We start from the raw sequence: 13,299 nt of genomic DNA on the forward strand, positions 1-13,299 counted from the left end.
CAGTTACTTTGATCTGTACCTCAGATGACAAAGATGTTTGGACTCTTTTACCACCTTTGGATAAAGGAGCAGATACTGTCCTAGTTTCATGTTATGTCCTTCCACTTGTATTTTAAGGACTAAAATTATGTGTTTATGACCATAGCAAAAAATATTTTAAGATGAATTCATTCTTTTCAATCCATGATGCCACTTACATATAGCAGCAGTATTTGTTTCAGGTTTTTTTTTTTCCTAAACAATTAGTGACATTATTATTTATGATTAGGCATTTTACACTTCGGAGTGCATGACATGTCTGAGAGTAATAGGGTTCCCGCTTTGAGGGGATTCTAATTCATCATCCCTTAATTGCCTGCTTGGAGCAAAGTCAAACCAATTCCCTTCTTGCCTGACCAATGTAGCCTTCCTTTTGGCCTTGAACACCTGCCTCTCACTTCTCTTTATAACAAAACTCATGTCAGTTTGAAAGCACTGACCAAAAGAAATGGTGAGGATGTAAAATATGTTGAAATAATTCTTATTCATGTCATTGTTATTACTACCCCATTTTCAGGGTTGTAAGGCTTATGAAATAAGATTTCATAGTATCCTCAGACATCCTTAAAGTCTTGTTTGTATAGAACTCAAATTAGGATTGATTTGGGCCTAGAATCACATCAAGTAATGAAAAGTAGAATGTAGAACTTAGAAAAGAGAATTACTCTATGATGAAATTTCACAAGTTAACTCTGTCACCATGTTGGGCATTGATTCAGTACCTTTGGTTTTTATGCCTCAAAAGAAGATGTATTTTTATTTGTTTGCTTTTTGCCTGTGGGGTGACTGAAAGGGAGTTTTGGTAGTTACCAAAAATCTTAAATCAAGAAAATTTGAGGAATAAAATATTAAAGATTTTTTTCTAGAAAAGTATAAAAGAATTCAACAAATTGTTTCCATTTCTATATTCAGAAAAGTTTATTTTCTTGTAATATTTGCCTTCTCTCTCTGCTCAGTTTCTTCCTCCTCCTGTGACTGTATCCCTATTGAAAAAGAAAGGACTTTTATGAAATCTCTAGGGTTCTTAGAAGCTCCCAAAGTTATAATATGGTAGTTAGATCAGCATTTCTAAGGTTAGAGAGACGTTTCTCCTCAGTGCTTCAAATATGTTTTGGCAAAACATCTCTATTTTTTACATTCACTTTTCTAGGACTCTTTTTCCACTTTTTGCCTCATTGGAAGGCATTTGTTAAGCTTATTCAGGTTACACTATTTTGAATACCACATTTGGATTATTATATTGCATAAGGAATAAGCCATGCACAAAAGTAATTCATATATTAATGATTGACAAACTATTATATATTTCTAATGCTATTTTATAAGAATGGCCACCTGATGTCCCTCAAATCATATGACATACTCACTTGACATATTGGTACAGAGGTGGTTTCTTATTTTGAGGCTTGGTTAACAAGATTTAGTATATTGTTGCTCTGATATTACATGGCAGTATAACAACTAATGCAGAAAAGTGAGCAAAGAACCAGGGAGTCTGTACCGAAACATCAGATTGAATGTTCATGGGATCTTGCTACACTTACTGTCCTCTTCACTAGAACAAGGATGGCTAATTAAAACAGAGGTCAGTGGGGCGCCCTAGTGGCTTAGTCGGTTAAGCGTCACACTTTGGCTCAGGTCATGATCTTGTGGTTTGTGGGTTCAAGCCCCATGTGGGGCTCTGTGCTGATAGCTAGTTTGGAGCCTGTCTTCAGATTCTGTGTCTCCCTCTCTTCCTGTCCCTTTCCTGTTCACGTTGTCTCTCTCTCTCTCTCAAAAGTAAATAAAACATTAAAAAATTAAAAAAAAAAACAAAACAACAGACCTCAGCCAACCCAATGTCAGCCTTTGGGCCAAAAATGGGTCGGGTCCTATTGTTGTATAGCCCTGAGATAAGAATAATTTCTGTACTTGTAAAGGGGGGTAAAAAAGATTTTAAAAAAAATATATACTGTTGGTAGCTAGAAAGACTAAAATATTTTCTTTGTGGTCAGCTTTTACAGAAAAAAGTTTGCCTACATTTGCCTTAAAAAACGTGGTTTCCAAAACCAAAGGCAATGGAAGAAAAACAGTCATCACACCAGACCACATAAGCTCTTTCACTATACAGAAGGCATTTAGCCAGGAAAAGTCTTCCTTTCTAATGTTACAGAAACCAACAGGAACTAATCTAATATTATAAACAAACAAGCAAACACACATCCACAAACTTATTGACAGAAGCATATTATCTCTTTTGATAATTAATTATAAAATACATTGATTAAAAGGTCTTCCTGATACACAATGATTCAAAAAACCACCGGGGCTGAACATTCTTTATGTTCCTCAGAGCTTACCTCATGCCAAATGGATACAAATGAATCACATGTTTAATACCCTTAAATAAATCAATGCATGTTTTAAATATTCTTGCAAAGTTTGCCTGATGATAAATCTCTTGTTAGTTGGAGTAATTTTATTGATACACCTCCCAAGTTTATATTTTAATATATAGGTAGGTTATTCTTAGTAACAGAATGTCAGGATAATATTGGTACAAAGTTGCAGATATCATTAAATCAGTGAGATTGACAGAGTAATGCTTAAATGAAATAAAAATGAAAGATTAATTAGAATACCACATGGATACAGTAGCCCAGTGGTTCCCAACTATTAAAAATTGTTATCTATTTAAATATCAAAGAATATTTCTGGGGTGCCTGCCTGGGTGGTTCAGTCGGCTAAGCATCCGACTTCAGCTCAGGTCATGATCTCACAGTTAGTAGGTTTGAGCCCCGTGTCGGGCTCTGTGCTGACAGCTAGCTCAGAGCCTGGAGCCTGTCTTTGGATTCTGTCTCCTTCTCTCTCTGACCTTCCCCTGCTCGTACTGTCTCTACCTCTCTCTTAAAAATACTTAAAACATTAAAATTTTTAAAAAGGAATATTTCTAACTCATGACTAATAGAACATATATCATGTTATTTTGGAGTAGTTCATTATCTACCCACTCTTGGAAAAGTGATACAGAAGATTCATCTGGAACAGATGGTGAGGGGTCTGGGTTCACAAACAAGATCCAAGACCATTGGGTGGGTCTCATTGCTTGGGACTTATTAGCAGAATCTACTGTCACATGCCTAAAGATACCAACCTTACTAATAATTGAATGCCAATGGTGTTCCAAGAAAGCACTCATTTCTTCAGGTACCTATCAACATATCAATATTAGTTTATCATCAGAACAACTCTGTAATGTAAGTATTCTTGAAAGAGGTTATGTAGATTAGGAGTCAACATATATTTTTTTCTTTTTTAGTATTATTTTACTTTTTATTTATTTTTTATTATTTAAGTTCAAGTTAACATACTGTGTTGTCACGGCTTCAGTAGAATCCAGTGACTTATCTTTTATATATGATACCCAGAGCTCATCCCAAAAAGTGCCCTCCTTAATGCTCATCACCCATTTAACCCATCCCTTGCACCCAGCTCCACTCCACCAACCGTCAGTTTATTCTATATGATAAGAATCTCTCATGGTTTGCCTCCCTATGTGTTTTTATCTTATTTTTCCTTCCCTTTCCCTGTGTTCATATTTTGCTTCTCAAATCCCACATATGAGTGGTATCATATGATATTTGTCTTTCTCTGACTTCTTTCACTTAGCATATTATGCTGTAGCTCCATCTATGTTGCTGGAAATGGCAATCTTTCATTGTTTTTTCATTGCCAAGTAGTACTACATTGTGTATATATGTATGTACATATATATGTACATGTATGTACATACACATACATATGTGTACACCACATCTACTTTATCCATTCATCAGTAGATGGACATATGGGCTCTAAATGGAAAACAGAAAACCATTAAAATCCTACAGGAGAAAAAAAAACACAGCAACCTCTTTGACCTCAGCTGCAGCACCTGCTTCCTTGACATGTCTCTGGAGGCAAGGGAAATAAAAGCAAAAATGAACTATTGGGACCTCATCAAGATAAAAAGCTTCTTCATGGCAAAGGAAACAATCAATAAAACTAAACGGCAACTAACATAATGGGAGAAGATATTTGCAAATGACATACCAGATAAAGGGTTAGTATCCAAAATCTATAAAGAACTTATCAAACGACAACCAAAAACCAAATAATCCAGTGAAGAAATGTGATAGAAGATATGAATAGACACTTTTCCAAAGAAGACATCCAGATGGCAAATATACAGATGAAATGATGCTCAACATTACTTATCTTCAGGGAAATACAAATCAAAACAATGAGATTCCACCTCACACCTGTCAGAATGGCTAAAATTAACAACTCAGGAAACAGCAGATGTTGGCAAAGATGCAGAGGAAGGGGAACACTTTTGCACTGCTGGTGGGAATGCAAACTGGTGCGGCCACTCTGGAAAACAGAATGGAGGTTTTCCAAAAAATTAAAAATAGAACTACCATACAACCCAGTAATTATACCACTAGGTATTCTTTCAAAGGATACAAGAGTGCTGATTCATAGGGGCACATGTACCCCCAGTGTTTATAGCAGCCCTATCAACAATAGCCAAATTATGGGTATATCTTTTTTGAATAAAAGGTCAGATAGTATTTTCTACTTCATAGGTCATATGACCTCTATCACAGCTACTCAGCTTAACTGTCTATAAACTAATGGGTATTGCTGAGTTACAATTAAACTTTATTTACAAAGACAAGTAGCAGGCTGGATTTGGCCCCAGACCTGTAACATGCCAAATCCTGATATGGATCATGGAGCTGGGTCTGACTAATCCCAAAGTTTATAACTACAGATTCACAGAAACCAACTAAGATTACTACTCTATTTTCTTACTTATCAACTGAAAGTAAATTACCCCCAGGAGAGCCTGGATGGATCAGTTGGCTAAGTGCTGATTTCGGCTCAGGTCATGATCTCATGGTTCCTGGGTTCAAGCCCCGCATCAGGCTCTGTGCTGACAGCCAGAGCTTGGAGGCTTCTTTGGATTCTGTGTCTCCCTCTCTCTCTGCCCCTCCCCTGTTTGTGCTCTGTTTCTGTCTTTCAAAACTAAATGTTAAAAAAATAATTTTGGAAGTAAATTACCCCTATAAAATCCCCTACCTACACATGTAATTTTCCATTCATGAAATTAAATTCACTCCTTTTGTTCTTCACTTCAGCAGAATGGATTAGCACCATCCATTTGGGAATCTGAGAGAAAAGAAAGATACAAACATTCTGAGCATGAGTTGGGACAAAAGAATGCTGAACTTTTTAAAAATGTGTCTTCCTTTATGGGAAAAGAGGTAGTGTTATATTCATTGTTGATAGGGAAACCAAAGAGATTTATAGAAATAAAAGATGGCATAACAGCAAGTGCTGTGTGAAGGGAAAGTCAATCCAGTAATACTGTTGGCAAAGGTTAACCACAAAAGAAACCTCACATCAGTGTTCAATATAAGGGCAATTAGAAGGGAAACCACAATACATCTCTTACCCTAAGGATATAGTCAGATTTAATTGATAAAATGTGCTTTAAATAGGAAAATTCTACTCATAATACCTTTTTTTTTGGTAGTAACATTTCTTATTACATGGACTAATAGTCTCAACAGGCAGCAAGCACCCACATGCAAAACTAACCCTACACTCTGAAGTAAATACCAAATGCTGCAAATCGTATGCTCTCTCTTCACTTGCCTTCCTGACATACAGTATTTCCTAAGGAAAGCAACAATACAGTTAAGGACTTTGTCTTTTTTTCATCTTTTTTTGAATGTGAGAAGACATATCTTAAAGACACACTATGATTGGTCAACTTACTTTTTTTGCTTCCCCCAGAGGATATTCACAACTGATATTAAAAATGTATTTGATAATATAAAATCAGATGGTCCCAGTAAATGATGCAATTCTATATTCTAATTCAATTCTTCATTTCATTGTTATTCTCTGAAACTACAGCCCCCTTATGTTTGTATTTCTTTGTGTGTTTATGGAAAGCATCATAAGGAAGTGATTAAAAACTCTGTTTATACCAAATCTGTAATTTCCTAGTTGTCTGACCTTGAATAAGCCATAATTACACTTATGAAAAGTGTGAGTAACTGGGATACCTGCTTTAGAGAGAGAATAGTGGCAACTATTGAATTAAATAGATAATTACTAAAGAACTTCATGTAGTGTTCCTTATCATCTCATGCCTGATGACATGATCAACTGATCTTGATGTCATTCTTGCTTCTCATTCAATCTACTCTCTGAGCAACAAAGAAACTAATATTTTGCATGTAGATCAAACTATGACATTCCTCTGCTCAACACAAGACTCAAATCTTGAGATCATAATTAGAATAAAATTAAGACATTTTATTATGAGCTCTTTTCCAAAATTTTTACCACTGAACCTCTTTCTTGCTTTACTAATTGCACACTGGTTTCTTTGTTTCCCTAAAATAAAACAAGCAATAAGTCCACATTATGACATTTGTTCTTCCTTTGCTCATTTACCTGATGATCTCTACTCCTTCCAAGTCTCTGCTCAAATGTCACTGTTTATTATGGAGCCCACCCAATATCCTGCCCCGAATGTTCAACTTTTGTTCATGTTTTGGTCCCTGTCTCTTCTCTTTAGTGACCCCTCAATTACATTCCCTTGGTTTCCCTTCTTACCCACTCTAGTCTCAATGACTTTCTTTCACATATCTTTATTGTTTTTCCAAGTTTTTATTTAGATTCCAGTAAGTTAACATACAGTGCAATATTAGTTTCAGGTGTAGAATTTAGTGATTCATCACTTAACATACAACACCCAGTGCTCATCATAACAAGTGCCCTCCCTAATACCAATCACTTATTTAACTCATCTTCCCCTCTGCCTCCCCTCCAGTAACCATCAGTTTGTTCTCTTTAGTTAACATTCTCTTTCCTTGTTTGCCTCTCTTTTTCCACTGACCCCCCATGTTAATCTGTTTTGTTTCTTAAATTCTATATCTGAGTGAAATCATATGGTATTTGTCTTTCTCTGAGTGACTTGTTTCACTTAGCATAATGTTCTTCAAGTCCATCTATGCCATCAGAAATGGCAAGATTTCACTCTTTTTATGGCTGAGTAATATCCCATTGTATATATATTCATCAGTTGATGAACATTTGGACTCTGCAGAATTTAGCTATTTTTGATAATGCTATTATAAACATTGGGGTTCATGTATCTCTTTGAATCAGTATTTTCATAGCCTTTGGGGAAATACCTCATAGTGCAATTGCTGGATGGTAGAGTAGTTCTATTTTTAGCTTTTTGAGGAATCTTCATACTGTTTTCCATAGTGGCTGTGCCACTTTGCATTCCCACCAACAGTGTAAGAGTGTTTCCCTTTCTCCCCATCCTCACCAATATCTGTGGTTTCCTGTGTTGCTAATTTTGTCCATTCTGACAGGGGTGACATGATATCTCATTGTAATTTTGATTTGTATTTCCCTGAGGATGAGTGATGTTGAGCATCATTTCACGTGCCTGTTGGCAATCTGGAATTCTTCCTTGAAAAAATGTCCATGTTATCTGCCCATTTTTTAACTGAATTACTTGTTTTCTTGGGTGTTGTTTTGTAAGTTCTTTATAGATTATAGATACTAACCTTTTATTAAATTTATCACTGCAAATATCTTCTCCCATTCCATAAGTTCCCTGTTAGTTTTGTTGATTGTTTCCTTTGCTATGAAGCTTTTTATCTTGATGAGGTCTCACTAGTTTATTTTTGCTTTTGTTCCCATTGCCTCAGGAGAAACACCTAATAGGAAATTACCACAGCTGATGTCAAAGAGATTACTGCCTGTTTTCTCTTGTAGCATTTGGATTGGTTTCCTGTCTCACATTTAGTCTTTTATCCATTTTGAATTTAGTTTTGTGTATAATGTTAAAAAATAGTCCAGTTTCATTCTTTTGCACATTACTGTCCAGTTTTCTCAACACCGTTTATTGTAGAGACTCTTCCATTGTATATTGTTTCCTGCTTTATTGAAGATTAATTCATTATATTGTTGTGGGTGCATTTCTGTGTTTTATATTCTGTTCCATTGATCTGTGTGTCTATTTTTGTACTGGTACCATACTATCTTGATTACTACAGCTTTGTAGCATAATTTGAAGTCTGGAATTGTGATGTTTCCAGCTTTGTTTTCCGTTTTCAAGATTGCTTTCACTATTTGGAGTCTTTTGTGTTTCTACACAGATTTTAGGATTCTTTGTTCTAGCTCTATGAAAAATGCTGGTGGTATTTTGATAGACTTTGCTTTAAATGTATACATTATTTTAGGTAGTATAGGCATTTTAACAATACCTGTTCTTCCCATCCTTCAGCATGGAATGTTTTTCCATTTCTTTGTGTTATCTTCAATTTCTTTCATAATGGTTTTATAATTTTCAGAGTGCAGATCTTTTACCTCATTAATTAGGTTTATTCCTAGGTGTCTATGGTTTTTAGACCGAAAGATACATGCAGATTAAAGTGAAGGGATCAAGAAGTATTTTTCAGGCAACTAGACGTCAAAAAGAAAAAAGCTGAAGTAGCAATACTCATATCAGACAGACTAGATTTTTAAACCAAAGACTAACAAGAGACGAAGAACGCACTATATAATAAAGGAGACTATCCAACAAGAAGATCCAGCAATTGTAAATATTTATGTCTCCAATTTGGAACACCTAAATATATAAAATAATTCATAATAAACATAAAGGAACTCTTTGATAATACAATAATAGTAGGGGACTTCAATATCCTACTTAAATCAATGGACAAACTAAGCAGAAAATCAACAGGAAAATAATGACTTAATGACACACTGGACCAGATGGATATAACAGATATATTCAGGACATTTCATCCTAAAGCAGCAGAATACGCATTCTTTTTGAGTGCACATGGGACAGTTTTTCAGAATAGGTCACATACGAGGTCACAAATCAGCCTCAACAATATACATAAATTGAGATCATAGCATGCATATTTTCTGACCACGACACTATGAAGCTCAAAGTCAACCACAAGAAAAAAATTTGAAAGACCACAAATAAATGGAGGTTAAAGAACATGTTAATAAAAAATGAATGAGACAACCAGGAAATTAAAAGAAAAATAATTTAAAAATTACACAGAAACAAGTGAAAATGAAACATGTCCAAAACCTTTGAGATAGAGCAAAAGTAGTCCTAAGAGAGCAAAGTGTATAGCAATAAAAAGCTACCTCAAGAAGAAAGAAAAACATCAAAGAAACAACCTCAGCTTACACCTACAGGAGCTAGGAAAAGAATGACAAGTGACACCTAAAGCCAGCAGAAGAAGGGAAATAATAAAGATTAGAGCAAAAATAAGTGAAATAGGAACAGACCAACAGAAAACCCTTTAGAACAGATCAATTAAACTAGGACTTTTTTTTTGGAAACAATATATAAAATTGATAAACCCCTAGAAAGACTTATCAAAAAGAAAAGAGAAAGGACCCATATATATAATCAAAAATGAGAGAGGAGAAATAACAACAAACACCACAGAAATACAAACAATTATAAGAGAATGTTATGAAAAATTATATTCCAACAAATCAGACAATCTTGAAGAAATAGATACATTCCTAGAAACATATAAACTACAAAATCTGAAATAGGAATAAATAGAGAATCTGAGCAGACCAATAATCAGCAAAGAAATTGTATCAGGAATCAAAACTCTCCCAACAAACAAAAGTGCAGGGCCAGATGGCCTCACAGAGGAATTCTGCCAAACATTTAAAGAAAGGTTAATACCTATTCTTCTCAAACTAATCCAAAAAATAGAAATGCAAAGAAAACTTCCAAACAAAATTTTATGAGACCAGCAATACCCGGATATTCAAAAACAGACAACGACCACACTTAAAAAGAGAAATACAGGCCAGTATCCTTGATGAATATGGATACGGCAGTTCTCAACAAAATACTAGCAAATCAAATCCAACAGTACATTAAAAGAAACACTCATCACAATCATGTAGGATTTATTCCTGGGCTGCAAAGTGATTCAGTATTCACAAATCAATCAACATCATACACCACATTAATTAAAGAAAGGATAAGAACCATATGATCTTCTCAATAGATGCAGAAAAATCATTTGACACAGTACAACATCCATTTATGATAAATACCCTCAACAAAGTAGGGATAGAGGGAACATATCTAAATATAATAAAGGCCATATATGAAAAACCCACAGCCAGTATCATCCTCAATAGGAAAAACTGAGAGCTTTCCCCCTATGGTTAGGAACAAGAAAGGGATGTCCACTCTCACCATTGTTTTTTAACATAGTACTGGAAGTCCTAGCCTCAGCAGTCAGACAATAAAAAGCAATAAAAGACATCCAAATCAGCAAGGGAGAAGCCAAACTTTCACTCTTTTCAGAGGACATGATACATTATGTAGAAAACCCGAAAAACTCCAACTAAAAAATTGGTAGAACTGATACACAAATTCAGCAAAGTTGTAGGATGCAAAATCAACATACAGAAACCTCTTGCATTTATACACCAATAATGAAGCAGTAGAAAGAGAAATCAAGGAACTGATCCCACTTACAAGTGCACCAATTACCTTCAAACTTGCTTCCAATCACAGGGTGACAAAAGGTCAATCTCAAATTAATTTTTAGCAAGTAATGTGAATTATGGAGCTAGGTGTGGATATGGAAATACAGATATTCAGGAAATATTTTTGAAAAGAAATGATTTTCCTCACTAAATTACATCAATACCTTTGTCAAAGGTAATTTGACTATGTATGTGTGGCTTGATTTTTGGACATTTACTCTGTTCCTTGATGCATTTGCCTGTCCTTCACCTTTACCACACTGTCTTGATTACTGTTACTTTATACCAAGAATTGTTTGTTGTTTTTTTTTTTCCTGTAAAGGCCACATAATAAATATTTTGTCCTTTAGGGGTCACACTGCATATTCATCTTTGTTTGTTTATTTATTTATTTATTTATTTATTTTACAAATAGTTTATTGTCAAATTAGTTTCCACATAACACCCAGTGCTCATCCCCACAAGTGCCCTCCTCCATGCCCATCCCTCCCTCCCCCCCACGTCTATCAGTCCTCAGTTTTTGTCAGCATTCAACAGTCTCTCATGGTTTGCCTATCTCCCTTTCCCCCACCATTTCCTCACTTCTTCTCCACATTGTTCCTCAGTTAAATTCCTCCAAATCCTCCTATACGTGCAAACATATGATATTTGTCCTTCTATGCCTGACTTATTTCGCTCAGCATAACACCCTCAAGGTCCATCCATGTTGCTACACATGGCCAGATTTCATTCTTTCTCATTGCCATGNCTATGTTAAACAACAGTGGTGAGAGTGGACATCCCTGTCGTGTTCCAGATCTCAGGGGGAAGGCTCTCAGTTTTTCCCCGTTGAGGATGATGTTAGCTGAAGGCTTCTCATAGATGGCTTTGATGATGTTTAAGTAGGTTCCTTCTATCCTGACTTTCTCTAGAGTCTTTATTAAGAAGGGATGCTGTATTTTGTTAAATGCTTTTTCTGCACCTATTGACAGGATCATATGGTCCAATGTGTCTTTCAAGTCCATTATTTAGTATTTTCTGTCTGGTTGACTTATCCATTGCTGTAAGCGGAGTATTAAAGTCCNTGCTGATATCTGTTTTGAGCAGTTCATTCGCTGTCATTTCTTCTTGGAGTTTCTTTGGAGGAGAGCTCTTTTGTTTCGTCATTTTAGTTAGCTTTCTGGCTCTTGTCGGTTTTAAAGACATGTTAAGCTCTCAGAATCTATGAGCGCTGCTATATCCAAGAAGACTCTTTGACTGTTCAGGGCCTATCCTTTCAGAGAGTGTTTTTTGAATGGTAATCTTTGTCCCTCTTGTTGGGACCTTTGTTATTTTATTTTCCTCTTCGTAGTGATATTTGGGACACCCCACCTTGTGTACTCTGGCTTGTTTCTTGAGGTAGCCCTGGAAAAGAGAACAGACAAACACACAGGGAGCAGGAGCACACAAACGCACAAGCTAATTCAATTAGCATGCAAAGCGTGTGGGAAAACGCAGAAGTTAAGAGAAAAGATGGAGGAGGGAGGGTGAATAATAGGGGGTATAAAATACATAAAAGGGTCAAAAAGGAGAAAAGTAAAGGAAAAAAGAAAAAAACCGATGGACAAAGAACGGTTTAAAGCATATAACCGGATTTCCCAGCTACAGTTAAATAGCCATGTGTATACACTCCTGGTTGAAGAGCATAGAGAAAGACAGAGAAGACAGGGTGGCGATGAGGCAAAATTGGAAATAGAATGTACAGGCAGAAGGGATCAGAAGCTTTTTTCAAAGAAGTAAAGGGTGGAATATGGTTGGATAGGTGAGAGAAGGATGCTGGTGTTATCCAGAGAAACTATATAGTCTAATTACTCCTGAGAGAAAGAGATGAAAATGTCGGTAGATGTAGAATTTACATCTACAGAATGGACTCATTGTGATTGTTTATGCAGACCGGAGACCAGAGGGCAGCTCTCAAGCAGGGATGGGTGTGGCGTGATCCAATGCCTCAGGCGGGAGCTCTGCCTTGGAGGTTGTGTGGAGGAGAGTGATGGTGCTCCAGTACCTTCTTGAAGCAAGCGCTGCACCTCGCTTTTTTGGGCGTGTAAACTCCCTGTACCGGGGGCGCAGCCAAAGTTGGTCAGAATTGCTGCTTCCTTCTCTGGGTCGGGCTGGCGCGCATGGGCTGGGTCTTGCCTACCAGGTGCACTGAGCCCGAGCGCTCTGGAGTGAGGAAAACCAGGTCCCTCTATGGCTCGTCACCTGAAGCACGAACGCACAGGCAAATTTCCCAGTTTTTCGCTTTTTGCCTTCCCTCTAGAGTTCCAGCCAGCCAGGAGCGCAGACGCCCTATGTCCGCGCGCGGCTCTTTCAGGGGCCCCAGCCGCCTGGGGGGACAATGGCGGCAGACGCGCCGCTACTCTGAGGTCCAGCCCACCAGGAATAAGCACAAAGGAGCAGTCTGTGCGCCCAGCACCCCCCGGGACCAGCTGGCGCGAGGGGACCCGGCATGCAGGTATTTGGCATGTACTGTCTTTCTATGCCCCGAGCGGAGGTCCCTCCCTCCCCCGAGCGGAGGCTTTTCTGTTTCGGACTCTCTCTTTTTCCCCTCTCACTCCCCGTAGAGGGTAGAGGGGGATCACCTCTGACCCTGGAGTCACTGATCCTGGCCCGATTTTATCTTCCCCAGTTCAC

The 13,299-nt window shown here is 37.1% G+C and overlaps 1 long non-coding RNA gene across 1 annotated transcript; it reads right to left on the bottom strand.

Annotated features, from left to right (window-relative positions):
- Positions 1-938: 938 nt before the first annotated feature.
- LOC144245249 (uncharacterized) lies at positions 939-3,226 on the bottom strand. Its single transcript, XR_013339216.1, has 2 exons — positions 3,173-3,226; positions 939-1,022 (listed from the first exon to the last, which is right to left on the bottom strand). It is a non-coding gene; the product is annotated as an uncharacterized LOC144245249 (long non-coding RNA).
- Positions 3,227-13,299: the final 10,073 nt, after the last annotated feature.

The sequence above is a fragment of the Crocuta crocuta genome, unplaced genomic scaffold (genome assembly GCF_008692635.1).
Source record: "Crocuta crocuta isolate KB4526 unplaced genomic scaffold, BGI_CrCroc_1.0 scaffold491, whole genome shotgun sequence".
NCBI classification, from domain to species: Eukaryota; Metazoa; Chordata; class Mammalia; order Carnivora; family Hyaenidae; genus Crocuta; species Crocuta crocuta.